Here is a 27,959-nt window from a genome sequence, read left to right on the forward strand (position 1 = left end):
GAATAATAAAACCATTGGATGCTGTCAATTTTAAGCAGACTATAAAATTACAACTATTAATAGAAACACGGTGATAAAATCAGCACAATTCTAACATACTACAACTAAGAAATACAGACATTAAAAATAGAAGGATGTAAATCATGTGAAACAATCCATTTATATCACTCAATTAATTTGCTACCCCAATAGCTACAGTGATATAATATTGCAGAGATATAATATATCTCTGCAATGCGTCCAGCCCACAGGGGGGAAAAAAGGGGGAGGGGGTGGAGAGAGGAACATTGTTGTCCTTGGTATCTTATCACACTCTGTGTTACAGTAGTCATTTGAAACTGAAATAAAAGTTGGTCTCGCACCTAGTGTTTGCCATGGAGCCTCTGAGCAGCATAATTAGATGGCTGGCGTGCTTGGAAACAAGCCATTCTTTTGAATTGGAATAAAACAGATTGAATTTGCCACTGTAATAACTGTGGTGGTCTTGCATACCTATTAGGACTGTTAAAAAGCTGCTCATAATTTCCTCCTTTGATTAAAAGAGGAAACACATTGGAAATTCAGGCAGGAAAAGTATCAGCCTGTTAATTTTGGGCATATTTTAAAATATGTTTGACACAGGACAGTTTACAGGTACTCGTTGACACACCACCACAATTAAGCCCAAAATTTATGTTGTTAAGCAAGATATTTCTTAAGTGAGCTTTGCCCCATTTTACGACCTTTCGTGCCACAATTGTTAAGTGAATCACTGCAGTTGTTAAGTTAGTAACACGGTTGTTAAGTGAATCTGGCTTCCCCATTGACTTTGCTTGAAAGAAGGTCACAAAAGGTCATCACATGACCCTGGAACATTGCAAAAGTCATCAGTACGAGTCAGTTGTCAAGCATCTGAATTTTGATCACATGACCATGGGGATGCTGCAATGGAGCATAAGAGTGAAAAATGGTCATACGTCACTTTTTTTTTGTGCCACTGCAACTTCAGTCACTAAATGAACTGTTGTAAGTTGAGGACTACCTGAACATACCGCAGTGCCAGGAAAATGACATCAACACATCCATAAAATCTCCAAAGCTAAAATGTGCCTCCAATGATAATTTCCTTTACTATAGTTGTATAAGCAGGTATTACCAATTGAGGCATACAGCAGTTTTAAGACCAGGTATAGTTTTAGTTCAGTTAAATTCAGTGTTTGTTTAAAATATATTTTATTTTTTCAATTGCTGTAACACAGAGTTTGCAGTGAAAATTTAAAATCATTGCACTTAAACTGATCCCAGAGTCAGAATATATCCTGATCTAGAAATCCTCTGAAATCCCTAATGTATATAGAATGGTAAATACTACCCTTGCATTTTACCTTGTGAGCATAAACTGATCTCCTGATCTGTTCTCAGTAGGCTAAAAGTCCAATAGCATCTAAGCAACAAAGCCCAGCAATCTATTTTTTTCATGTGCACCTTGCCCAAGGAGAATTGGGGCATCCAGCAATGAGATACCACTGTTCCAGTTTGATTATTCGTGTCTTTGCTAAAGTACAAATCTACATAATAAGGAACATGTGTTTCTCAAAATAAAGGATAAATAAAATTGTTCCTACTCAACACCCATGTTTTGAGGAAATCACATGGAGAAACATTCCAATTACAGCTAATAGTCAGGAATATGCAGGGGGTTTTGTCTCTTTTTATTCTGGAATAATAAAGACTAGGGATTATTATATCCATATATGCTAAATTCTACACCAGTGAATTGTTGGATCTATCTATTCATCTGTCCATCCATCCATCCATCCATCCATCCATCCATCCATCCATCCATCAATACATAAAGATGAAATATATCACATCTTTCTATCTATCTATCTATCTATCTATCTATCTATCTATCTATCTATCTATCTATCTATCTATCATAAACAGTATGAACGGTTTTTATCTATCTATCTATCTATTGATCATAAACATAAACGGTTTATGAAGCAGATGTGATACAGATCTTAAGACTTTACCTCACTGATAACTAAAAATGGAGCTGAATATATTCTCATTACAATTAATTTCTTTCTCAATTATTCTGGAATTATTTTGTGATGTTAATTGGTATCCAACAGATTCTTTTTTTCTGTTGCCTTGATATGCTGGTTTGCATCTTCTAAAGTGCTCTCCCTAAAGACTCTATAAATCACTTTGATATACATTTTCCCCTTCCCTACCTGCCCATCCACAGCAAGACATGAATTGCAGAGCTATTTGAACTAAGTGGGAAAAAAATTCCCTGTGATTCAAAGGAACCTGAAAATGATGCAAAGGTTCAAAAGATTGCTAGTTACTTTAGAGTTTGTTGTTGTTGTTTTTTAATAGACATAGAAAATGAAAAACTTATGGTGATGATACCTTTTAAATAACTTGAATAACTTTTGGAAATCATTGAGAGAATAAATACTCAAGATTTGTGTGTGTATGTGTGTGTGGGTGTTAAAGAAAGGCTATTGATCTCATCCCACTTGCCTTATGGTAATATGCCACTTGCCTTTTGGTAATATGCCTTGCTGAGATATTGTGATGAGAGTTGCACTGTTTTTTGTTGTTGTTTGTTTGTTTTTTTAAGGTAGCTTTATCTTGAATGAGCACTCAGGACTCATAAGCTTCAGCCATTTCTCCATCTGTCTCTACAACCCATACTTTTGGCTGCAGCATTAATGTTTATTTTTCTCTCTGTCTTCTGCTCCTTCTTGAGGTTCGACTCTGGTAACTGGACATGTTTTCTCTCTTTCTCTTTTTCTGGTAATTCTTCCTCCAGCACTGAGTAAAAGGCTATTGTAATATGAGCTGATATTATCAAGACACTGCAGTGCCAGGATTTCAGAGGGAAATATGAAAATTCAAAGAGCCTGTAGGTGGGTCAATGCAGGAGGGAAACCGGCTGCTGTGCACCTTCAGAGAGATCCTTCAAAGCTGACTTCCCAGCCATTTGTTTGGATCAGGAATAGATGCAGTAGTTAAATCACTCACTTTCCAAAGGTTGCATGGAAAAGGCACAATACTGGAGTCAGCCACTGTTAATGAAATGGACCTGTATTTCTGTTATTGGATGAGACTTATGGTAGCCTTAGAGCTGTTCAGAGAGAAAAAATAGGAGCAAAAAGTGTGGCAGAAGTTAGAGCTGGGCAGCCCTTTGGATTTGACAAGAGAACAAAGGTAGCATCTTTCTGTAGCTGAGAAATAGTTTCATCTTTCCCCAGGATTGCATAGTTGCCTGTTTGAATCAATCAATCAATCAGAATAGCTCTGGAAGGGACCTTGGAGATCTTCTAGTCCAACCCCTTGCTCAAGCAGCCCCTCAAATACTGGAATACTGCTATCCTGTCACCCGTAGTCTTTCTTTTCTCTAGACTAACAACCATTCTTCATATGTTTTAGTCTCCAGGCCCTTAATCATTTGATTACATCCTACAACCTACAAAAATGGGGTGCCGCTCCTTAAAAGAACTGTGCCAAAATGAAAAACTGATTGTTGTTGTAAAGTCCGATTCTTTATAAGAAATAGAATACATGTATCTATTCATCTTAACCAAACATATCTAATTTATTCCCAGCTCTGGTCCTTGCTATTAAACACTGCCATCTTGTGGGATCAAGGAAGTGGACCCTCTCTGTCACTACCCCTGCCCTCTGAAACAGCTTCCCCAGATTTACGGATTTGCTTCTATTCTCCTGGAATTATAGGAAGCTGTAACTCAGTTCCCAGGCCTGGGGTGAATGTGTTTGTTGATGTATTGTGGGGGGACGGGGCATTGTATTTATATAGTTTATTGTTCTGGTTGTTTTAGTCAGAGCTGCCTGTTTATGTCTGTTTTTATTGTTTTCTGGATTTTTGTGAGCCACCCAGATTCTAATGAAGTGGGCAGCTGTAACAAATCTGATAAATTTGAATTAAATTAAACCCTCATCAGTATTCACTTTCAATGAAATAAATTGGGCTCATCTCTTAACAACCAATTGGGCAGGACTAGAAAATAAATTCTGATGAGGAAGCCAGGAAAAAGTTGCAGCACAAAACAGGTGGAACACTTTTTAGCCATATGGTTTTGGAGAGAGAGAGGGGAAAAAAAAAAACCACAGCTTTTTCTGCCCAGCAACGGTATCCTTTTACTTTCTCCTGTCTGCTGTTGTAAAGCAACTTAAAGCTTGAAAAGTGCTCCGGGCATCTGGAAAAGCTTAGACCATGTTTCACTAACCGAGGCTTGTCCAAAATTAACAACAAAAGAAGATTAAACTATATTCTGTTACTTGGAAGAATCGCAACAACCATTTTGTGTGTGTGAGATGTACCATCTCACAGAAAAATGATAACAATGGATGAACAAATCTCAATAGAGTCAACCCACACAAACAAAAAACAAAACTAATAAAGCTTAATAAAATAAACTCAGCCCACACAACTCAATCCTACAATAAAATGACAGCCTCTAGCATCACATTTATTTACAGGAATGACCTGAGGAACATCAAGTCCCCAGTAGCATTTTTTGAAAACAAAATGAGTGCTGAGCTGTAGTGAGTCCATTTTCTAGATCAGAAAGAGAAAGATATATTGGCTTTGCCGGCAAAAATCGTGGACAACTAGAAGAGAAGGAGCAATTACAACAAGTTCTTTTTAGTAGGTGACTTTTGTGTGACTGCCATGCTTCTCCAGTGGCACCTCTTTTGTCAAAGTATCTATATTTAGCACTAGATATTAGACCTGTGCAAACTCAGAAAAGGTTTGGAAAAATGCTTCAGGTTTCACATGAGCAGGGCACCTTTTCAATCCAAGCAGTCGGTCTTGAGACTGGGAAAAAAGGTACAGCTGTTTTGATCACTAGCAGAGCCAAAGCACTCCTTCCAAACGTTTTTCAAAGCCCTACTAAATATATCAAGCTAATAATAAAAGATGCATTTATCTTTTATTGAAAACCCAGAGGATCTTTCATTTTGGCCATTTAGGCAGAAAAAGATGGGAGATAATCCTTCCGTTAATGCCTATAATGTTACCAGTGACAAATTGAAGGATCAAAACAAAGAATGCCTTCCACTACTATATATCCATCATTTCTATTCTTAGTACTAAGTTCTATTCTTAGTTCTAAATCTTGAATTGAATCTTCCTTTCCTCTCTTTGTTGTGTGGTCTGGGACCAAGGATGATGTATCAGCATCAGATTCAACCCTTTTCAGTGAAACGTGGCCTTAATAGTGCAAGTAATCCTACCTGATACCATTGTTTAGCACATCTAAGTAGGATAGCAAACCAAATAGTCTACTGTATGACACAAATTGCTGGATTATTTTTTCCAACAATCTAAACAAATAACTTGTAGTAGCCTTCCCTTGCTCTGCCTCTCGTGAAGGGAAAAGATGAGTCAGATGGAGAAAAAGCAGAAATCCTTTCTTCTTTTTTCAGCACTATTTTAGAAAATTCTTTCCCCCTTTCCCCCCCCCCACTTTCTGAGTCTTTTCAGACATGAAATTGTTTTAGATCTAGAGGCTATGACCCCTAACAGACATTAGAAAGGAGCAATTTTCTTCAAGGCAAATTTCTGCCTGGAATCTGAAGCAGAAGAGCATCCATTTGCTTTTTTTGTACCAACATTATTATTTTTTCTTTTTTAAAAAAATGACCATTGAGTAGCTTCTCTGCTCAGCTCTTGTCAAGAATATGCCAAGAAAGAGTGACGTGCTGAATCTCTGCATGAACATATATCTTCTTGTCATATTTTTCCCGATTTAAAGAGGCAAAAGGCTTCAGTATTTTTATACATCTATACTTACATCTTTAAGACTCTATAAATATACCTATATTGTATGCTTAGTTACAATCACCTTGCAAAAGACTTAAAGTTTTTTTTTTCTTCGTTGCAAAATGTTGAATATAAGTTGGGTATAGGAAGAACAGTTTACAACTGCAGAAAATGTGGTTCTAACATTTTAGAAACAGGAATGGTCTCTAATGGGCTTCTATTTGTCATGTAGGCGTAAATGTTTTTGTTTATCCTCTTTAATTAAATCATCAACAATATATAAACATAGATTTCACCACTAATTGTAGAAATATGGAACCTAGCAATTATGTTGTCATGTGTAAGCAATGTGTTCTTAAAACTGATTTTTTTTTTTTTTTAATGTTGCTGCTATAATTTTGCCAAAATAATTTAGCCATGTAATGGCTAAATATTTGAACTGATTGGTTGGTTGTTTTGAAGGCTAAGTAAGGATATTTAGGGGCAGGTTAAGTGGGATGTGAAAAAGGAACAAGACAGGGATGTCCGTTGTCCCCACTTTTATTTATTTTAACATTGGAAGTCTTGCTAAATACAATACGGGACTCAAAAATTTTGAAAGGCATAATGATAAGGCAAGAGGATTATAGAGTAAAGGCATTTGCAGATGATCTGGTGGTTACCCTATCACAACCAATGGAATCAATAATCTTGATGAACGACATTATACAAGACTATGGTAGAGTTTCAGGTTTCAGAGTGAACTCAAAAAAGACTAAAATGATAGTCAAAAATATGACACAAGATCGTAAATATGAGTTTGAAAGGAGGGCAGGTTTTGAAATTGTACCTAAGGTAAAATATCTTGGAGTGCAGGTTGCAGAATCAAACATGAAATTGTTTCAAAATAATTATGAGGTGTTGTGGCGAGAGGCTCAGAAAGACATGGAGACTTGGAAAAAGCTGCAACTGTCTTTACTTGGAAGAATAGCAGCAGTTAAGATGAACATTTTGCCAAGATTTCTGTTTTTGTTTCAAATGATTCCGGTGCTTAAAAGTGATAAACAACTGAAAGTTTGGCAAACTGGACTTAATAAGTTTGTCTGGAACGAGAAAAAGCCGAGAGTGAAATTGAAAATTATGCAAGATGTTCCAGAAAGAGGAGGCCTTAAACTTCCAAACCTACAGTTATATTATGATGCAGCAGCTTTAACTTTAACAAGTGATTGGTTTGGAAGTAAAAAGGCTGGAATATTGAATGCAGAAAGTTTTGATCTTGAATTTGGATGGCATGCTTACTTATTTTATGATGACAAAGTCGATAAAGTATTTAAAAGTCATATACTTAGAGACTCTTTGATGAGAGTTTGGAAGAAGCACCGACTCAAATGGGATTATAAAATACCGCTATGGCTGGATCTTGGTCATACCTTGTGGAATACAAATATAATGTCACTCGGGGGGTTTTTATACAAAGAGGTTCTTTTTACAGATGCGGGCAGATGGCAGTTGAAGACATTGCAGACACTGTTGGACGAAGGGATTAATTTAACCTGGTTACAATATAATCAATTACAACTGAGATGGAAAGAGGACCAAAAAACTGGTATTATGTTGCATGAGGAAGAATTGGTTAGACATATAAGAGAGAAAGGTCCAATGCATATTAAAAGGCTTTACAATGTTTTGCTAGAAAGGGATTCAGAAACGGAATTAGTTAAAGATTGTATGATTAAGTGGGCACAAAATTTTGAAGAACCAGTGATGTTGGAAACATGGGAAAAAATTTGGGTTCAGAATGTTAAATTTACACAGTCGCAGAATTTGAGGGAAAATTTCTATAAAATGTTTTATAGATGGCATCTAGATCCTAAAAAGTTGTCATGTATGTACCCTAATGTTCAGCCAAAATGTTGGAGATGTGAATGCTTGGATGCTACGTATTATCATGTTTGGTGGACCTGTAGGAAAGTTAAGGCTTTTTGGATAAAAATATGGTGGGTCATGCAGAATGTTTTGAAGAAAAAAATTCAATTTTCTCCACAATTGTTTTTATTGGGCATAGTTAAGGGTTTTACACGGGATGAAACAAAATTAATATTGTATATGATAACAGCAGCAAGATTGTTGATAGGTAAATATTGGAAGAATGAAGCTTTGCCTACTATCGAGGAATGGACTTCGAAGATGGCCAGTTTTGCAGAGATGGCGAAGATTTCAGCATATTTAAAAGATTGTTCACAAGAGACTTATGAATGGGAATGGAAAAGGTGGATAGAATATGTTCAGAACAAATACCAAATTAGAAAGTATCAAATAGCTTTTATTTGAAAACAATGTATTAGAAATATTTTAATATAAAGAGACAAAGAGGGAAAATTATGTAGGGGGAGGGATGGGTTCAGGTATATATATCAGTGTTATTAGTTATGAGTACACAATAGGGAAGTCTGGGGGGGGGAGGGTTAGGGAGGGTTAGGGAGGACGGGAAGTTTGGGGAGGGAGGTGGGGGGGTGAAAAAAAAGGGGTGAAAATGTAATTGTAAAACTTTTGCAATAAAAAAAAAAAAGAATATGCCAAGAAAGAGTGACGTGCTGAATCTCTGCATGAACATATATCTTCTTGTCATATTTTTCCCGATTTAAAGAGGCAAAAGGCTTCAGTATTTTTATACATCTATACTTACATCTTTAAGACTCTATAAATATACCTATATTGTATGCTTAGTTACAATCACCTTGCAAAAGACTTAAAGTTTTTTTTTTCTTCGTTGCAAAATGTTGAATATAAGTTGGGTATAGGAAGAACAGTTTACAACTGCAGAAAATGTGGTTCTAACATTTTAGAAACAGGAATGGTCTCTAATGGGCTTCTATTTGTCATGTAGGCGTAAATGTTTTTGTTTATCCTCTTTAATTAAATCATCAACAATATATAAACATAGATTTCACCACTAATTGTAGAAATATGGAACCTAGCAATTATGTTGTCATGTGTAAGCAATGTGTTCTTAAAACTGATTTTTTTTTTTTTTAATGTTGCTGCTATAATTTTGCCAAAATAATTTAGCCATGTAATGGCTAAATATTTGAACTGATTGGTTGGTTGTTTTGAAGGCTAAGTAAGGATATTTAGGGGCAGGTTAAGTGGGATGTGTGGTTGATTTTATTATATAATGTTTTATTATTATACTTAATTCCAAGGATGAAATAGAGGAAAGTCAAAGGAAAAAAAAACATATACTAACCCTGAGTAGTGATAATAGGTGAGGGAACCTGAAATACCGTATTTTTCGGAGTATAAGACGCACCGGAGTATAAGATGCACCTACCTTTTTTGGTGAGGAAAAGAAGAAAAATAAATCTTCCTCGGCCTCTGCCTCTGAGTAATTTTGCCTTGTTGCAGCAAACAGCAAACAGCCTGCTTTATTTTCATTTTCGTTTTCAGCATAGCTTGATTAGCACAAGGGAAAAAAAATCTGCTCCAGCAATTTACCTCTTTGCAACAAGCAGCAGAGCCTGCTCAACACAGCTGAGAGCAAATCAGCTGAGAGTCGGGAGGCCGATCCAATCAACTTGTGCTAATTAGGCTGTGCTGAAGCTGAAAGGAGCTCTTTTTTTCTTGCTGTTTACTTGCAAGGAGGTAACTCTCTGCGAGGCAGAGGCCAAAGGGTGGGGGCCAGTGGGTGGGCGGGACTACATTTGATGTATAAGATGCACCTAAATTTTCACCGCCTTTTGGGGGGGGAAAGGTGTGTCTTATACCCCGAAAAATACGGTACATACCGTATCTTTTCTTGAGAGAATACTAGGGTTTTTTGGTCAAAACTGGTTGCTTTTCCCAATTTTCTAAACAAAATTTCACCACATTTGTTTCACAGTAAAAATCAAGTGAAAAGTTGTAGATTCATTATCCATTCACACAAGGCTATCAGGGGAGAGGTTTTAAAACAAGTGTTGTTTTAAATGCCACCATCCACACCCATCTGTAGTAATGTGAAAGCTACATCTGAGAGAAACTACGATATTCTGTGTGATTATGGACCATGAATGACCTTACCAGGGTACTTTTAAAAAAAATACACCAATTCATCAGCCTTCCTAGTTTGGAGGTACACTAAAAGAACAACCCAGAAGCTTGCTTGGCTGCATCAGTTAGAGTTGAGATGTTACCAATTGTTGGAAGAAACAATGTCTGAGCATGCCTGTTTACAACCACCTGCTCCTACATGCGTCCTAAGAACAAAATCTCTAGGAGGGAAATAATGCCTCTCAAGCTGTTAGTAGTCATCCTACCTTTACAGACCATAGATAGACAAACAGACAGACAGAATAAACTACAGTCTTCTTTTGGTAATTCAGTGTAGTATCTTAACATTTTATTTTTGGGGGAAGCCTGATGACATCCGGGCGGGTGGACGGAGTCTCCTGCTGCTGACACTACCGGTTCGCCCGATCTGGATAGAACTGGCTGATTTCACCACTGCCTCATACTCCTCCCTCCCTCTATTTCCCTCACAACAACAACCCAATTAGGTAGATTGGGTTGAGAGAGACACTGACTAGCCCAAAGTCACCCAGCTGGCTTTTACGCTTAAGGCAGGACTAGAACTCACTATCTCCTGGTTTCTAGCCTCTCCATGAGGCCCACAGGAAACTTTTCACATATAGTAAATTATCTTGCAGTGAGATTACAGTCACAAAATGCCTTGATTCTTAAGGAAATAATACCAAGTGAGCCTTTTGGAGAGTGTGTTTAGAGGCTGCCTGACTCCAAAGCAATTCTAAGTGGTTTATCCTTTAGAAGACTAGAAAAAAGACTAGGTGTGGTACATCCAGGCAGATCACACTGCATTTATATGTACAAGTAGTACTCATTTAGTGACCACAATTGAGACTGGTAACCTGGTCATCAAGTGAAGCTGTTGTTAAGTGAAACTGCTTATGATCTTATTTCAGCTTTCCTTTGCTTTATAGTCCTGGAAAGATAATAAATGTGAGGATTGGTCATAAATTACTTTATCATCACTGTCATAATTCCAAATGGTTGCTAAACAAAACAATCAATAAATCAGCACTATATGTACAGGTAAATGTTGACTGTTATAGGGGATAGTGCAATTCTTTTTTTTTTTTTATTGTTATACACAATCTGGAGTTACATTTTTGCAACTGATTACTGATGTAAGTAGGTAAAATAGTGCAAAAGGGAACAAAGCTTTCTATGTATGTTTTCTAAACAATGTCTGATTATATTTTGCTAATCATGTCCCTCAATTCCATTCATGTCTAAGTGAAGAAAGAGAATAGCTCACAAGAGTTGCTGTTTTAATTTTGTTTGTTTGTTTGTTTGCTCTGTTCTGAAGTTTTTGTAACTCTAGAAAGATAGACTTGGAAATACAGAATTGGGCCTATCAAACCATTTTAAAACTGCCCTGTCTAGGTATGAGCAAGGATTAATCAAGACTAAAGAATACCCTGACTTAATTCCTTAGTTAGAAACTTAACAAGAAATATTTAAATCTGTGTTTTGATTAATGTATGTATATTTGTGTATGAGTGTGAGTGTGTATATATAAAAGAGAGGCAGAAAGAGAGAGGGAGTAAGAGGGAGGGAGAGAGAATAGTATTAAGCATTGTATTTTTCTTTTTCCAATATTCCTTGATTTCTATGACAGAAGAAAAATGCAAATCATAAGAGGAAAAGTTCACGTTTCTTTTGAGCACCATGCAGTTATACTTGGAATAATTTACATTTTATAAAGACTACAGATTGCTTAAAGTGTAAGACAATTTTGGATGTCTAAATGGAGACATTGCAATTTTGTGATCAGAGAGACAGTTTTGGTTTTAAGTATAACAGTAACATTCCAGAGATAATTTATCTTTATTAGAGCATTACAAAGTGCCCAGAATGAAACACATAATACCTGTACAAGCGTCCACTGAAATGAACTGATAGCATGAGGATTTAAAGCAAAACCGCTGTTCATTTCCAAGATGCAGCAGCCAAAATTCAGGTAGCCATAAAGGTCAATGCAGACAAAAAAAGGTAAAGTGCCAAGATTTCATTACAATTACCAGTGAGGGATTTCTTAAACTGATATGCTAAAGGCAAATTGTTAAGAAGACAGGTTTCTACCTCCTTTTTTCCAACAAAAATACATAGATCCGTGCTTGCTATCTATTTTATTGTCATTTTTTAAAAAAAATATGGAAGCAGTAAGGCACCAATAGAAGAGAATATTTTGTAGCTCAGGGTTGAACTGTGGGATCCTTGGTGCTCTGCACACTGATGGTGAAATCTAGTTTGGTCATGAAACGTCTGCAAGAAAAAAACCAAGCTCAGAGAGCACCAAGGAGCCCAAAGCAGTAACATCCTAGAAGCCTATATGGGTATAATAGATATCCCTCTTCCCAAATTTGCCACCAGCATGACTTTTTGCAGGACTGACTGGGAGTGCTGAGTTTGTTGATCCATAGTTTATGAGTATTGAAATCTTTGTTGAGCATTTCCCATCTCATAATAACACATGCTTGAGAGAGTGACTATCAGATAACAATGAGTCCCTGATTAGCTCTGTCAACATGCTTTCTATTTAGGCATGTGAGAGTGAGAGTTAGACAAAGAGACAGAACACAAACATGGGCTTGTTTATCTATAACAGAGTGGTAAATGCTGAGTTTCTTTTAAAAAGATAATAATCCTGAAATACATATCAAGTGCACCATTGGCGATAAAGCTGCGATAGAGTAGGGAAGGCAAATTTTTAAGGAGGCGGAGAATAATACTTTTATTTATTATTTAGAGGATTGTATAATGGCACGGGTACAGGAGACTGAATTGGCATTTTCATCCCTTTGTTGATGTTATTAACTTCAACAACTGCAGGGATTCACTTAACAACTGTGGCAAGAAAGGTCTTAAAAATACGACTTCAGCAACCGAGTGGTCAACGCCTGGAATGCTCTACCCGATTCCATTGTTACATCCTCAAACCCTCACAGCTTCAAACTTCAACCGTGGACCACACCCCATTCCTAAAAGGTCCGTAAAGGGGGCGTGCCATCCCTGTCCTACTATTCCCATTTATTTGTATTCATTCCTTTGTTCATGTCCATGTTCATACTTATACCTGCTATCTTGTACATGTTTGACAAACTAATAAACAAACAAACAAACAAACAAACAAATAAATAAATAAATAAATAAATAAATAAATAAATAATAAAGTGGGGCAACTCACTTAACAAATGTCTCACTTAGCAACAGAAATTTTGGGCTCAATTGTGGTCATGTCAAGGATTACCTGTACTGCAATGCCACCCTGTGTGGGTCTGCCCTTAAAGACTACTCAGAATTTACAATTGGTTCAGGATTCAGCAGATTGGGGGCTCTGGCTGGCATTTGCGGTCAGCAAAACACCACACCTGCCCTTCTGACCTTACCTTGGCTTCCAGATGATCCCCAGAGACCATTTAAAGTGCCGGTGCTAATCAATATCATGACTTAGCATCTAAGTATCAGCCATTCTTAGCCAGAATTGCCCCAACTAACCAGATCATCTCAAAAGAAACTCCTGCTGATACTCCACTTCCAAGATATTTCATTGGGGCTGAAACCAGGAAGTGCTGCTTTCGAATTGCAGTGCTGAACCCCCTAGAACAGCCTTCCCCACTGATATCAGCCTGTCTCTTCCTCATCTGCCCCCCAAAACATTCAGGAAACAACTAAAGACATTTGATCTATTTTTCTGTAAGGCTTTTCTGAGTATAAGCTAGCTTTGGATTGTTTGTTTGTTTAATATTTCTTTTCTTAAATATTTTAAACATTTTATTTTTCAACTCACCATTCAAGCTTTAATGCAGGATTTGTTTGAATCCTGTTATCATGGAGGTTTTAGCATTCCTCACTATGGATGTTTTATATTTTTGCTGTAAATCTCGATAGTCAATTGGTGGAAACCGGTGGCGAATAAGTTTAATTAAATACATAAATAAACATAGACTATATTTTTAAATGTTATTCCTCCATGATTGCTATTTTCTCCTTCATTGCCTTTCCCCCCCACTAACATACTTTCATTATGCTGTCCCTCAGTAAAATTTCTGCAGTCAGCATTTTTTAAGATTCATATTTACTGTTCACTGCCTTGAATTGTTTGTAAAAATAATAAAGGCAGGAAAGAAAGAAATACACAGTACAGTATACAGTACTGCTATTTGCAAATAATAAAGTCTATTAAGATCACCTAATACATGTAGGAGATAACCAGGCTTGACCCCAAGGGCAGAGTCAATTACATCATCAGTCTGGAGTTCCTACGCCCACAAAAGAGTCCTATGTTCAGCCCCCTTGAAGTCCATTGACTCTTATCTGGCGCAATTTTTCATTGACTGTTAGTAAACCAGATTCTTGTGTATATGTTGCATGGAATAAATTCATAGTGTTTTTGAACTCTATTCTCATTCCTGGTTTCTTGTGCCTGACAATACATGATTTAATAACATGGATTGGATTGGATTGGATTGGATTGGATTGGATTGGATTGGACGTTCCAAACAACTTTAGAATAGGCTTCATGAGTTACCGATTAAACCAAGGCTGAGCTTTATATGTTTTGCAAAGTTCTAATTTGCATACGATGAACAAACAATTCCCTTTTTAGGAAAAAAAAAATGCATTCATGTTGCCATGCCCTTGGGTTGTAATCTTTTTGTCAAAAGTTTAACTTCTTCTTAAGTTTCTCATTTATATGGGGACATAGTGCAATTGCAAATCATTGCCGAAACAGTTGTCCGTAATCTGTTCTGAGCAAATTTACAATGACACCTCATAAATCATCACTTTAAGGCACTGTGGATATTTTCTCTGTCATCTTTTGTAGTCTCTAACATAGCAAAGTATACATATTTTTTAATAAAAGTTCTAACAAAAACATTTTAATGTCTCTTAGAAGTGGGCAGCTGTTCTCATGTTGGTGTAGAAATTCAATGGGGAAAGAGTTATTGGGTGTATTAAAATTACTGTCCTGATCACTGTCTTGTTCCCTGGAACAGTCCTATTAATTATGATATCACACACATGAATTCAATGATTGCTTCCCATTTAGATGTTGGATTATCACATGGAGGTCATATTCTCCAATCTGACCTACCATCCTGCAAATTGCTCCTATTTCTGTTAATTTTTGCTAGGGAAAACAACAATTTAAAGGTAGGCATGCAATTTGAAGTGGACACAATATATATGCAATGTTTTTTTTTCAGATTATCTGTAAAATACATGTTAATGAAGTAGAAATTTAAAGTGAAAGGTTCCTGTCCTAAACTGGGAGATAACCAGAATATGTAATTCTATCTATCATCACTTTCTTTACCCATGTCAAATTATATAGCTAAAGTATTCAGAGCAATAGGATAGGTATTAAAATGCAACATTTTTAGCATATTTAAAGTGATTGCTAAATCTTAGCAATAATAACAAGGGAGTTAAATATTTATTCATCAGTAGTAATGCACTGTTAGTTTGGGGCATCACTGAGATAAATCAGAACTGAGGATAGTGTTGGCAGAAACTGAATATTAATGTAAAGATACACCTAGCAGCTGAAAAGGAAGCATGGGCAAGCAATTCCAAAGGGGACCAAATCTGTGATATGGAATCGGGGGATTTAATGGTCTAGTTCAAAGCATTCCTATAGCCCTTTGCTTTTATTTAAATGTGGTTTTAGAAATAAATGCACATTTGAGATAGGAAAGGGAAACACAAACTGAGTCAAAGCAACAGAAAAGAATTCAATTGCTTTATCTTCACTAGTCTAGAAAAACTAGATCCCTGTGAGAAAGAGGAAGGGGGGGAATGCCACATCTAGTTTGTTATTTATTTATTTTTCACATTTTTTAAACTGCCCATCTTCCTCAGAGTGGGACTCTTGGCAGTGTACAATGAAATGTTAAAATATAAAAACAATAAAAAAGAGGCAAGGGTGATTAAATCCTGTTAAAAATAAATTAAAAGGCAAAGGGAGGGTTCTTAGGGCACTAACCAGCCCCACGGCTACATGTTCCTCTGGGGTCCCCATGTGAGGCCACAGAGCCATGTTTCCATACCTTTCCAGAAGGTCAGGAGAATGGAGTCCCACTTCACCTCTTGGGGAAGTATATTCCACAGGGTGGGGCAATGGCAGAGAAGGCTCTCTTCCTGGACACCACCAGTTGGAGTTCTTTGGCTGATGGGGTCTGCGACAGTGGTGGATTGTTCTGGGTGGGTTCGCAAGAACCGGTAGTAAAAATCTGTAGTAGTTCAGAGAACCAGTAATAACATTGGCTGGCCATGCCCCCAAACCGATCCCTGGCCCGGTCGCCACTCGCTTACCCCACCCACCTCATCAGAGGCTTTTTTTTTTCTTTACTTTTAAATGCATTTTTTCTACAACCTCTTCGGCCAAAAAAATGCTTTTAAAAGTAAAACAAAAAAAGCCTATGATGATCAGGCAGCTTAGCTGGGATTGTCAGAGGCTTTTAAAGGTATTTTTTCTACAACCTCTTCAGCCAAAGAGGTTGTAGGAAAAAAAATGCCTTTAAAAGCCTCTGGCGATCCCAGCTGAGTTGCCTGATCATCAGAGGCTTCTAAAAGCATTTTTTTTCTGCAACCTCTTCAGCCGAAGAGGTTGTAGGAAAAAAAATGCCTTTAAAAGCCTCTGGCTAAGTTGCCTGATCATCAGAGGCTTTTCAAAGCATTTTTTTCTGCAACCTGTTAAGGTTGTAGAAAAAATGCTTTTAAAAGTAAAAAAAAAAAAGTTGGTCACGTCCACCCAGTCACATTACCCCCACCAAGCCACACCCACAAAATAAGCCACGCCCACAGAACCGGTAGTAAAAAAATTTAGAACCCACCCCTGGTCTGCAACATACCTTTCCTCCCTGACCTGGTGGCATTGACCAGTGTAATGGGCCAAAGGCAGTTCTGTAGGCAGCCTGGCCCCATGTAATTATGTTCTTAAGTTACATGCAATTTGACTCATGGACTACTTGAATGTCAAAGAGGGCCATTTTTCACACCGGATGTATATATCAGGCACTTCCAGAGTTGCAGTTTTGTGTGCAACTTGGAGTTTTGGTCTTAGGGATCATTTAAGATTTGGATGTTGTAAAGGGCTCGTAGATTGATCTGGCTTACCCGTAAAAGGGTAGGCATATTCAGTGTTACAAAAAGGACAGAAACTGTACATGAGAAGAAACTTAGAAGAATATCTTAATTCTTGTCACCCTGTCATTTTTCTCACGGTCTGTATATAGAAAAGGATGGCATATAGCTTAAGTAAAATTAGATGGGTAAATGACTTTGAATGTAAATTGGTGTTTATCAAGCATCTGTAAACCTTGATGTTTCTTATTGTGACTCCTATGATAGATCCACAGCTAGATATGAACCAAGCAGAATGTGTCTTTAAGGAATTCCTACCAGGGTTTCTATGCACAGAATTAGCAGCCCAAATCATATTTGGCCCTTCAATCCAGATCTCTACCCAACCATATTACAGCAGTCTCTTGAAAGTTTATCAAGCACTATAAAAATTTATTAGTCTAAATCCTGATAGAATCCATCTATTCTATACCTATCCATCATTGGACAAAAAAGACTTTGATGCACAAAACCATCTTCTCTAGTTGGAAAATAAGAAGTATGACACCAAAACACCATGCAGTCCATATATGCCATCCTCACTTGTAGAGTCTTTATGGATTTACAGTGCCTGAATATGTGTCTCTCTATAGTCTGATACTTTCAGTTTTTCATGAAGCATATGGGTTAAGGGCATATTAAATCTCCTTCTAATTGGTGAATACATACATAAACATAAAGATATCCACAAAATTTAATGCACACCTTTGAAAAATGTCTATTCTTATTCATTCTCATTCATTTTACCTCTATATTATTATAATTAAAATTATCAAAAAAAGAAAAGAAAAGAAAAGAAAAAAGGAAAGAGCGTAAGAGTTAATATGTTCACTTTTGAATGTTGGTTCAGGTAGTCCTCGACTTAAAACAGTTCATTTTAGTGACAATTCAAAGCTACAACGGCACTGAAAAAAAGTGACTTATGACTGTTTTTCACACTTATGATCATTGCACCATTCTCGTGGTCACATGATCAAATTTCAGATACTTAGCAACTGATTCATATTTATGATTGTTCAGTGTTCCAGGGTCATGTGATCTCCTCCTGACAAGCAAAGTCAATGGGGAAGCCAGATTCATTTAACAATTGTTACTAACTTAACAACTGCAGTGATTCACATCAACTGTGACAAGAAAGGTGATAAAATGGGACAAAATTCATTTAACAAATGTCCCACTTAGCAACAAAAATTTCGGGCTCAATTGTGGTCATAAGTCAAGGACTACCTGAATATTTAGTTCTCTTGCCACTTTAAATAATTGCAAATAAGAAGTAAATCTGACGCTGCAAAATTTAATATGTAGCATTTTGCTTTGGGCTAATGCCTCAAGGCTGTGTCCATTGGCAAGCCAATATTAATAAATAAATTATGAGGCAAAGCCTGTTCACTGAACTTTCATGGTATATTATCCTTTTGTAGTGCATAATGCATGGAGTATTTTAAATAGTTTTTTCCAGTGTATAATTGATTTGCCCATTTGTATCCTTCTACCACCTCCAAGCAATGCAGGATTCGTGAATTGTGAAGTCTACCAATGTTCATATTGTTGATATAGAAAATATATTAATTTGGGGAAAAAATCTTCATTGAAATCTGTGCCAATGCACTTTGGATAACAATGCAAAGGCCATGACAATCACTGAATTATTAACATCCGTGTTTTTCAGTAGGAGTCTTTCGATCTGTAATAAATAAATTGGAGTTCAGAAGCTTTAAGCAGCATTGTATAAATGTCTGAAAGTTAAGATTGTTCATGCAATCAAAATAATTGCAACATGTCCCAAATGAGATTTTAGTTGGTGAATAAGGTTTTAGAATTTCAGAGCTTGTCTACTTGTAAAGCAATGTACAAATACATCACAGAACAGAGTTGTTAGTTTTTTATTCCTCATTTTTGTTTCTGATTGTATCCTTTTAAAAATGTTTTTACCCATGAGCTGCCTAGAGTCATAAGAAGTCAGGCAGCATACAAATTTAAGTAAATAGATAGGCAGGTAGGCAGGCAGGTAAATAAGTAAGTATCAATATAGCAAACTGGGCTGAACTTGGATGGAACTAGGTTGCACACAACACTGATTATGGTGGTGAAGTCAGTGATTTCATCCTTCATCCTTCCCTCAATTCATGGATTCTTCCAAACTGAAATGTAAAGTGCAAAAGCTCAAATATAAATCCAAGTTTTCTTTGGCGTATGTGATTTATTTCCATATAGAGTCTACCTCAGTTATCTCACTCCATGGGATGCCGTGATATGAAATTTTATGGGTATAAAGGACTACCTCAAGATGACTAGAGGTTCTCCTTGTCTGCACTGAACCCATGTACGTATGGATCAGTCTCAGTCTTTGTAGAAGCTGATGCCACAGCAAGAGGCCTCTTTCACTCTTTTTTTCTATTTGCCTACTTCCTACAGTCTTCCAACATATAAATTACTTGTTTCCAGGAATATCCTTACCTACACTGTGATGTATAACATAGCCACTTCTTTCCTTTCTCAAGAAACATGTATTAAATTTATGCATGACTTAAAGTAAGGTGTTGGTGATCACCTTTAAACCCCTTCATGGCATGGGTCCAAGCGACTTGAGGGACCATCTCACTTCACTGGGATAGGCCCATGCCACTCATGCCGGTAGAGGAGGCATCCTGCTGGTCCCATCAGCCCGACTATTCCTGTTAGTCCTGGAGTCCAGGAGGAGGGCCTTCTCTGGTGTCATTCCTGCCCTCTGGAACATCTTGCCCTCCAATGCGAGATTGGCCCCAATCCTCCTTTCCTTTCACAAGGGCCTCAAAACCTGGCTCTGTCAGTTGCCTTGGGGTTCCAATGGGGAAACAGAGCAATGGGGGTGGTTGATTAAGTAACAACAAATCCCACCTCCCTCCACTTTAACCCCTCCCCCACCCTCCCCATGTGTCATTAGATTTGAATGGCTGGTTTTAATTTATTCATCTTTTAATGTACTATATAAATACATTTTTATGATTGTAAGCCGCCCACAGTTACCTTGTGGTAAGATGGGTGGCCAATAAATAAACAACCAACCAACCAACAAAAATGTATAACAACTTGATTCATGTTGATGCACCAGTCACGTTACCTAAGCCAAAGTCTGCCTGAGTTGCTGGCATCAGTACTTTTGATGAAAAATGCTGAAGTCTCCTTCTAATGTCCAGTTATGTTTGTTAAGTCTATCAGTTGTATGGGTAGCCTCAGTGCTTCAGGGGGATTTTAGTAAAGAAGCCTTAAAGCCAGGGGATAATTTTTTTAATTGCCAGCATAATACCTGGTCATCCTAGAGCTAAAGCTGTATTCTGCTTCTACAGTGGCTCCATGTGCTGTACTCCTACAGCGTTGCTGGCATACCAACATCAAACAGGAGTCTAACATCCTACACACAGCAGCTGTCTGTTCACCCACCTCATTTTTTAAAAAAAATCTTTTTCTTATGAAACTGATCTGTACTTCAAAGTAAACATATTTTCAACAAGAAAAATGAGTGGCGGAAAGGTCATCTATTACATGGGGCCAATTGTAAGAGAACTCAGTAGGGGACTAGGTAACAGCATGTCCCGTGCCATTGAATTCTTCAGTTATTTACTCCACAGTTACAAATTCACAGTTTGTTGGAGCTGGATACCTTCAGATGTCATTAAGAACAGGTTGTCTCCTTGCTTCCCTATACCCTTCCTCAACCATTCTCTAGCTAGTTGAACTAACTTGCCTAGGAAGCCCCTTTTTGCTCTTTGTGCTATGGAAATTGAAATGTGGTTTGATCCATGGGAAAGCAGGGTACACAGAGTGTTTGGCCATGGGATTTTTGGGACAGCATAATATTTTGCAGTGAATTTAATCTAGAGCTTTAGCCAGTCTGTTTTGCTCATTTATAATGTTATCAGCTTTGTAACTTCCAGGTTCAGAGTTCAGCATGTGCCCATAATGTAGGGATATTTTCTTTAGTTATCAACTTGGAGGAGATAGCAAAATTGGCACATTCATTGAGAAAGAAATCTACAGAGGCTTTTACTATTATTATTAAAGAGTGGAGTCCATTCATGTATTATGGTACAAAAATAGAGAAAAATAGCTTGATGGTAAAGGGCTTTATAAATTAAATAAGGGGAGATAATGGAAATTTAAATTGTAACTCTAATGGTGTAAAAGAATAAGAAATGGTTAATGAATCCATGAGGAAAATGAAGAGTGGAAATGGAGTATATGTTTGTTTGTTTTTAAGGTAGCTGTTTAGTTTTGTATTTGCAGGTTTATCTTTCTGTATAAATGTATGTATTGTGTTTTTTATGTTTATTGTATGTGTAGAATACACACAGTATGCATAGATGGTGTGTGTGTGTGTGTGTGTGTGTGTGTGTGTGTGTGTGTGTGTGTGTGTGTGTATTGCTGTTATATATGTGATATTTCCTTGAGATAACCCTCTAAAATAGGGTTTGAACTTTGGCTATTCAAGTATTTCTGAAATACAGCTCCCAATATTGCTCATGACAGGCCATAAAACTGAAGTCAGGAGCTGTACTTCAGCAACATTTGGAGAGATACTGATTCTCCATCAGGTCAGAAGGTAAAAACAAGGAATTCTATTCATGCAGAAGAAATATATGGCCAGTTTCTAAATGGAGCTATAGGGAGGTTGCCCATTACTGTTTCTGACCTCCTAATTATTAGATTCTAGACAACCCTCTGACCCATTGGGTCACTCTTTTGAGAGGAAGACAGTGCAGTCTGATGTGACTGGAATGAACATTAAATTTTAGGCTGATCATATTTCTTTTTACCCCAGCGCTGAGCAGTCCTGTGATTATCTAAAAAGGGTATTATCATAAATAGAAAAATAATAGCAATGATAAAAAAACTTCAATAATATGTCAATATGTATTTACCTAAACAAATAAACAAAATGACCATAGGTGAGCAAAAGCAGTGTGAGTGGGAAAAACTTCTAACTTCCTGCCAGCTTCCCCAATGACATTGCTTGTGGGAAACTGGCAGGAAGCAGCATAAATCACTATCCTGTGACTGCATGGATCCTATAATAGCCATATATTTGTGAATAAAACTGCTCTGAACGCTATATAAATTTCAATTCCATGGGAGTAATGAGTCTCAGATTTTTTTAATGCATTCTTTAAGTTAATGTATTTTAGGTACCTTGATTCAAAAGTCATTGTGGTATGATGCACCATTTGGGTTAATTTAAGGATTAACAAATAGATAAACACAATGAGAGTTTCGGTAGTACATAGATAAAATCACAATCTGAAAATAGCAGAATTAATCCTCAATATGTTCAAGGAAGTTTGTTCACATCCATTTCAGAGTTTGTGAGTAATATTATAGTTTAATATGTTCTGGAAAATGAATATTTTTTATACATTATGAAAAAAACCAGCTCTCTTCAGAAGTCCTTAAAGGTTGGAAAGATAAAGGGAAAGAGAAGAAGAGGATGACTAATAAGAAGTCAACTAAAGTAGGGATGGATGCAGATTGGGGTTAGGGTCATCATGGAGAAGGTGTATCTGTGGGGTTGCTAAAAATCAACACTGGCTTGATGGTACATAGTCAACCCATCAGCCAACTTTGCAGCAATTCTGAAACAAATCTAGGAAATAATGATCCTATGTAACGGGAGGGGGGATATAACTTAAGACACAGTTGTTTTTCTTTGAGCTTTTTGTTTGATTCCAATAAATAATTCCTGAAGGTGTTTAGAAAGACCAGTCACTTTAAAATCCCCAGTAGCAATCAAGATAACAAAAGGACTAAAGCTGCTAATGGAAAGAATTAAAGAAGACTGAAAAGAGCTAGTAGGTTTGCCTTTCTTTCTCAAAATGTCTTTTTTAAAAAACAGAGCGTGACATACATTTTCAGCCCAGTGTGTGCTTCACTTTGCAAAACTTAATTCAAGTTCAGATTAGCTAATCATTGTAGTGGAAAACACAAACCAGGTTGGACACTGAAGAAGCTCAAGGGCAATAATTTCTTCTAGCATCCTTTCAAAATACAAATCCTAAAACTACAAGCCAATGCTTACAGACATCAAATGTGGTCCTATTGCACAGTTAAGTGAATCCATACTGTGCCACAGGACAAATCTGCCAAGATAAAACTCAGAAATGGAATCTACTGAGCACATCAACAGCTAAAAACTGGCAAACAGAACCATGGTTTTGCTGAACAACCAAAAAGTTCATTATGCTAAGAAGGACTTTCTAGACCACTGATCCAGCCAGTAGGGTAAAATGAGGGCTATTCCACAGATTTATAAATTTGAATTTTGTATGAAAATATGAGAAGACTTTGGAATGCTCAGAGAGAACCATTCAAATATGACTTCTCTTTTCCATTGTTTGGGAGACCCAGAAGTGCTTTTTCAAAAGGCAACTGAATTTTCTTTGTTTTTGCTTGAAGATGTTTCACTTCTCATCCAAGAAGCTTCTTCAGTTCTGAAGAAGACAACCATGAGCTGAGAATCTCCATGGACATAGTTTGGGAGACATCTAACTGTCCATCCAGTGGAGGAATGACTTACAGTTGCAAAACAGACTCTCCTCGGACCCCTACTATAATGGCTCATTTTCATTTCCAAGAGCTGAGGAACATTTTGGAGCACATTAATGAAAAGAATCAGGTAAAATATATTATGTAACCTTTTTAAAAAAATTATATATGTATTTATCATATGTAGGAACTGCCCATTTCCTACAGAGAGGACAGTTCTTACATAATTCACATGATAAACAACTTTTCAGCAACATCTGAATACTTAATAATATTTATACTCATTAAAATCATTTAATAGAGACATGTAATCAGTAAGATAGAAGGACCAGTAAAGAAAGAAGAATTAAAAAAAAATATTAACGTATATTTCAACTGCATTTGGAGGGTTGAACATTAAACCCGTGCATGTTTATTAAGGCATCCTTTATTAAATTGGAGCCCTCCTAATGTTTTTGCCTACTGTTTTAATTCCATCAGCTCCAGCATGTATTAACCTTGTCAGTCATGGCCCAATGGACTTCATTTCTGTGGCAGATAGATTTGTCCCTGTGTCTTAGAACTGATGTGTCAACTCGTGAGGCTTCCCTGACCTGCTCCTGGGTTGCCATCCTCAGGGGGATGGGAAATTGCACCTCACAGCTGCACCAAGGAATTTACCCCTCAGTCATAACAAGATGCATACTGGCTGAGCAAGTCAAGGCCATCTCTGTGGATACCAGCAATGCCCGGAGGGAGTGACTTCTACAACCCGCAAAATTACTTCTTTGGGGAATGTGACCGAGTGACACACTTTGGGGGGCGGGGAAACAGAGTCAGAGACAAGGCATGAAGGGGGTGAAGTCAGAGTTGGCTTCACCTAGGTAATGCTGACATGGTGCTCTTAATAAAAGACTGGATTTTTATTGCCAGATGGCTTGAGACTCTTAATTGTGTTAAGGCACTGGTTAGAACCCTGACATGTTGATTATGTGCAGCAGTGAAATCCAGCCGGATTTATCCAGATTGCGTGAACCGATAGTGCCGGTGGTGGGAGGTTCCGCCCACCCACCGGGAAATCATTACGTTCCGTTTTTGACCCTCTAAGCATGCGCAGAAGAGGCACACGCTCACACTCCTGAACCGGTAGTGAAGGTAAGTGCACTTCACCGCTGATTATGTGCCATCAAGTTGTTTTCAATTCCTAACGATAACATAGATTTTCTCCATGACAGTCTATCCCAAATCTGTTGTTTTTTTATCTCCCAACAGTCCCCTCATCGCCACTGAGAATTTAGTAGCAAACATTTTGTCTAAATAAATGTAGCAAGGAAGGATGCTGATTCTCAACATGCTTGAAATAAATGATAGAATTGTTGCTACAACTGGAATATAAACCTGGGTTCATATAACATGTGTCTGTGAACGTAGGCTAATGGAGGCAACTATCATCCTGTCATAATTCATGAGGAGAGGGAGGAAGAAAAAGAGAGAGAGAGAGAGAGATGTTCCTTACAATTAGAACTTTGATTCTTCGAGATTTTTAATCATTTTAAGAATTTCTATGGATACAAAATGATGATACTTATATGGTATAGAGGTAGGTACTCATCACCCCTTCCTTCCCAATGTACAGTGACTATATACTTTGTGCATACTGAAAGTTAACTAATGCCAGGGATAATTTTTAAAAATACTGTTTTATTTAGGATGATTTAGAAAAAAAACTATTTAAAATGTAACTGCGGATCTATCCTATAACCCTCTCCTGCCTCATGACTGAATCCTAGAAATATATTATTTTTTGGTAACAAAAATTCCAAACCGTGGATAGATACCCAGATCACATGTAACACCATACTAATGGCTCCATGTTTACATGTAGAAGAATCGTAAAATTCTAAGAAGATGATTGCTAAAAAAAAAAAAATGATCAGGACAAAGGCATTCTAGGGGATTGCATATCTGACAAAAAACAAAATGATATTTTTTTCAGTAAACATATAACAAAGAAGCTTAAATAGATACTGGTAGATGCTGTAAGTTAGGTAGGCCGGTAGACCGACAGAGAGGTGCGAGGTTTGTACCAAAGACAATAGAAGAAAGAATGGGAATTATACTGCTTGAACATTCACTCTTTGCCCTCTCACTTTCTCTGAAACTAAATTTAAGACTGGAGTGCTATAAGGCATGATCATACTGTACTGTTTGTGGGTGTGCCTCTTCCCTCTTCTTCCCATCATCTGCCTTTACCTCTTTGCCTGCGAAGGGAATGCATAGGGATCAAATTGGACCTGAAATTCATCCCACTAAAATATTGAGCATGCCAAGGGAGTAGTTCCTGTCTAGCATACTTCAGAATCCATTTCTTTCTGCTTCACTTCCAAAGTACACTTTTCATGTTAGGTCATTTTGAGTGCACGGGATGAACTCAGCAATTGTTTGGCATTTTCACAGAGGCGGGAACAGCTTTTCAACACAGTCAATGCTTCCATGCTCTCTCATACTTCCTAGAGCTGCATTTACCATGAAGCCTATAATAACTCAATGGTTGCAATGTTGGCATTATAAACATCAGATTGATGGTTCAAAATCCAGGTTGTTGTTTTTTTTTAAAGAATTACTATTTTTATTTCCTGTGCTTTCTATGCTTTTCTGTATTTTTTGTTTTGCTATTTGAGAACTCAGGGTGAAATCCTTCTAGGTTCAGTGATAGAAAAGAAAATTGATGAAATAGAGAACCACAGGGTATTTTTTAAAAAATGGAAAAATAGGAAGATTAGTATTAAAAAAAATAGTTATTAAGACAATCCTGGTAGGTGTTGAACCACCAATCTACTGCTTGGAAGGCAAGGGTTATAACCACTGTGATATTACAGCATTAATAGTAAAAGGTAGTTTTAGGTTCAGGAAGAAAATTTAATGAGAGATAAGCAGTGTTTTCTTTTGAAGGTCCAAATATTTCTCTCACTTTGTGAGAGAAATGTATTTCTCTCACTAGCTCAGGACTTTCAAAGAGTTTGGGACTTCTAGTATTACAAAGGATGAATAAAATTAAGTGCTTAGAAGAAAAACAGAGAAATACATTTGACTTTCATTCACTTTGCAGTCGATTCTTTTCATGGCCTACAGTTTTGCCTCCAGAATGGAACTTCACAAGATTCAACTGATCTCTAAAGTTTACCATATGCTAATATATAAAGACAAGTACAGAATGGAAAAATAGTTTAGAATTTTTACTCTGCTTTAGTTTGATTCTGTTCAGCCACAAGAGGGGAATTCTATCCGTTTAAATGTGCTTCAAATATTTATTTTTTGATTCTCAAAAATTGTTGTGTGTAGTTTACCGTATTATTCAATTTCATTCGTTTCATCAGCCTGTAAACTTCCCTCATAAAAAAAATATATCTCTATATAACAAAACTTGACAAACAGCTCTGAATTAGACATTTCTTTGGCATGCTGGTTTCAAGAAGGTATATACTGAGAGAATCTATCTGATCTTTCAAAATCTCCTGAGAATTTATTAGCATTCTTATCTATAAATGTGTTCATTTAATAAAAAAATACTTTTGAGAAAGCATGCATGAACATCTCATTACAACAAAGCAAACTTATGCATGTAAAATCAATTCCATTGAGGTCAATTCAAATGTGTGTTAACACAACTAAGCTTAATGTTTTCAGATAAATAAATGTAACATTGCACCCTTGCAGTATAGCCTTATTTTCTCTTTTTGCTTCTCTGTTTTTATTTATGAATGGAGTAAGCTACTTCCCTATCAGTTGCTTCTTACTATTTCTTAGGTTTTGACATTATCAGAGACAGTCAAAACAATCTGACTACTAACATACACACAAATGTATATTCCACTGAAAAGCAATGCAATACAGAGCTACTGTATCCACATTTGGATAAGCATCTGAATGGCTGTTGTATTGAAATGCTGAGTAAGTATCTCTATATTTTAACAAGCATCTAAATGGATACGTCCATGTGGATGCCTTGAACAGCATTAATTTCAGTGGGGAATATGGTGGCCCCAGAATTATTCCAAGCCTTTAAAGGCCCTTAAAACCATTTCACATTGGTTGATAATAAATTTTGGACTCACAGGGTGATATGATGGTAAAGCCATCTGATTTAATGATGACTAAGTACTGATGATTATTTGTGCTATTTATACTAGATTGCTCCAAATCTTTTTATGAGGACAGTTTACAGAAGTTGCAAGTAAAATGAATAAAATATAAAAATACTTACATGTAGTGTTTTCTTTCTCTCTCTCTCTCTCTTTCACACACACACATACACACACACACTGACACACACATACAGGGTTGTATCATAAGAAAGTATACACTGCCTCTGACAAGAATGTAGAAATAACACCTGACTTAAAGCTATATTTTTGCAACTCAAGTTATTTGGAAAATGAAATAAACCATAAAACAAAGTCAGTATTTTGCACAACTAAACTTCTAAGGAAAACTCTCTTTTTTAAAACAAATC

At 36.9% G+C, this 27,959-nt stretch overlaps 1 protein-coding gene across 2 annotated transcripts in view; it reads right to left on the bottom strand.

The window, feature by feature from the left end:
• CSMD1 (CUB and Sushi multiple domains 1) overlaps positions 1 to 27,959 on the bottom strand; it is a 1,102,994-nt gene that overhangs the window by 698,908 nt on the left and 376,127 nt on the right. The window lies entirely within an intron of this gene.

The sequence above is a fragment of the Pantherophis guttatus genome, chromosome 1 (genome assembly GCF_059756535.1).
Source record: "Pantherophis guttatus breed Tessera chromosome 1, ASM5975653v1, whole genome shotgun sequence".
NCBI classification, from domain to species: domain Eukaryota; kingdom Metazoa; phylum Chordata; class Lepidosauria; order Squamata; family Colubridae; genus Pantherophis; species Pantherophis guttatus.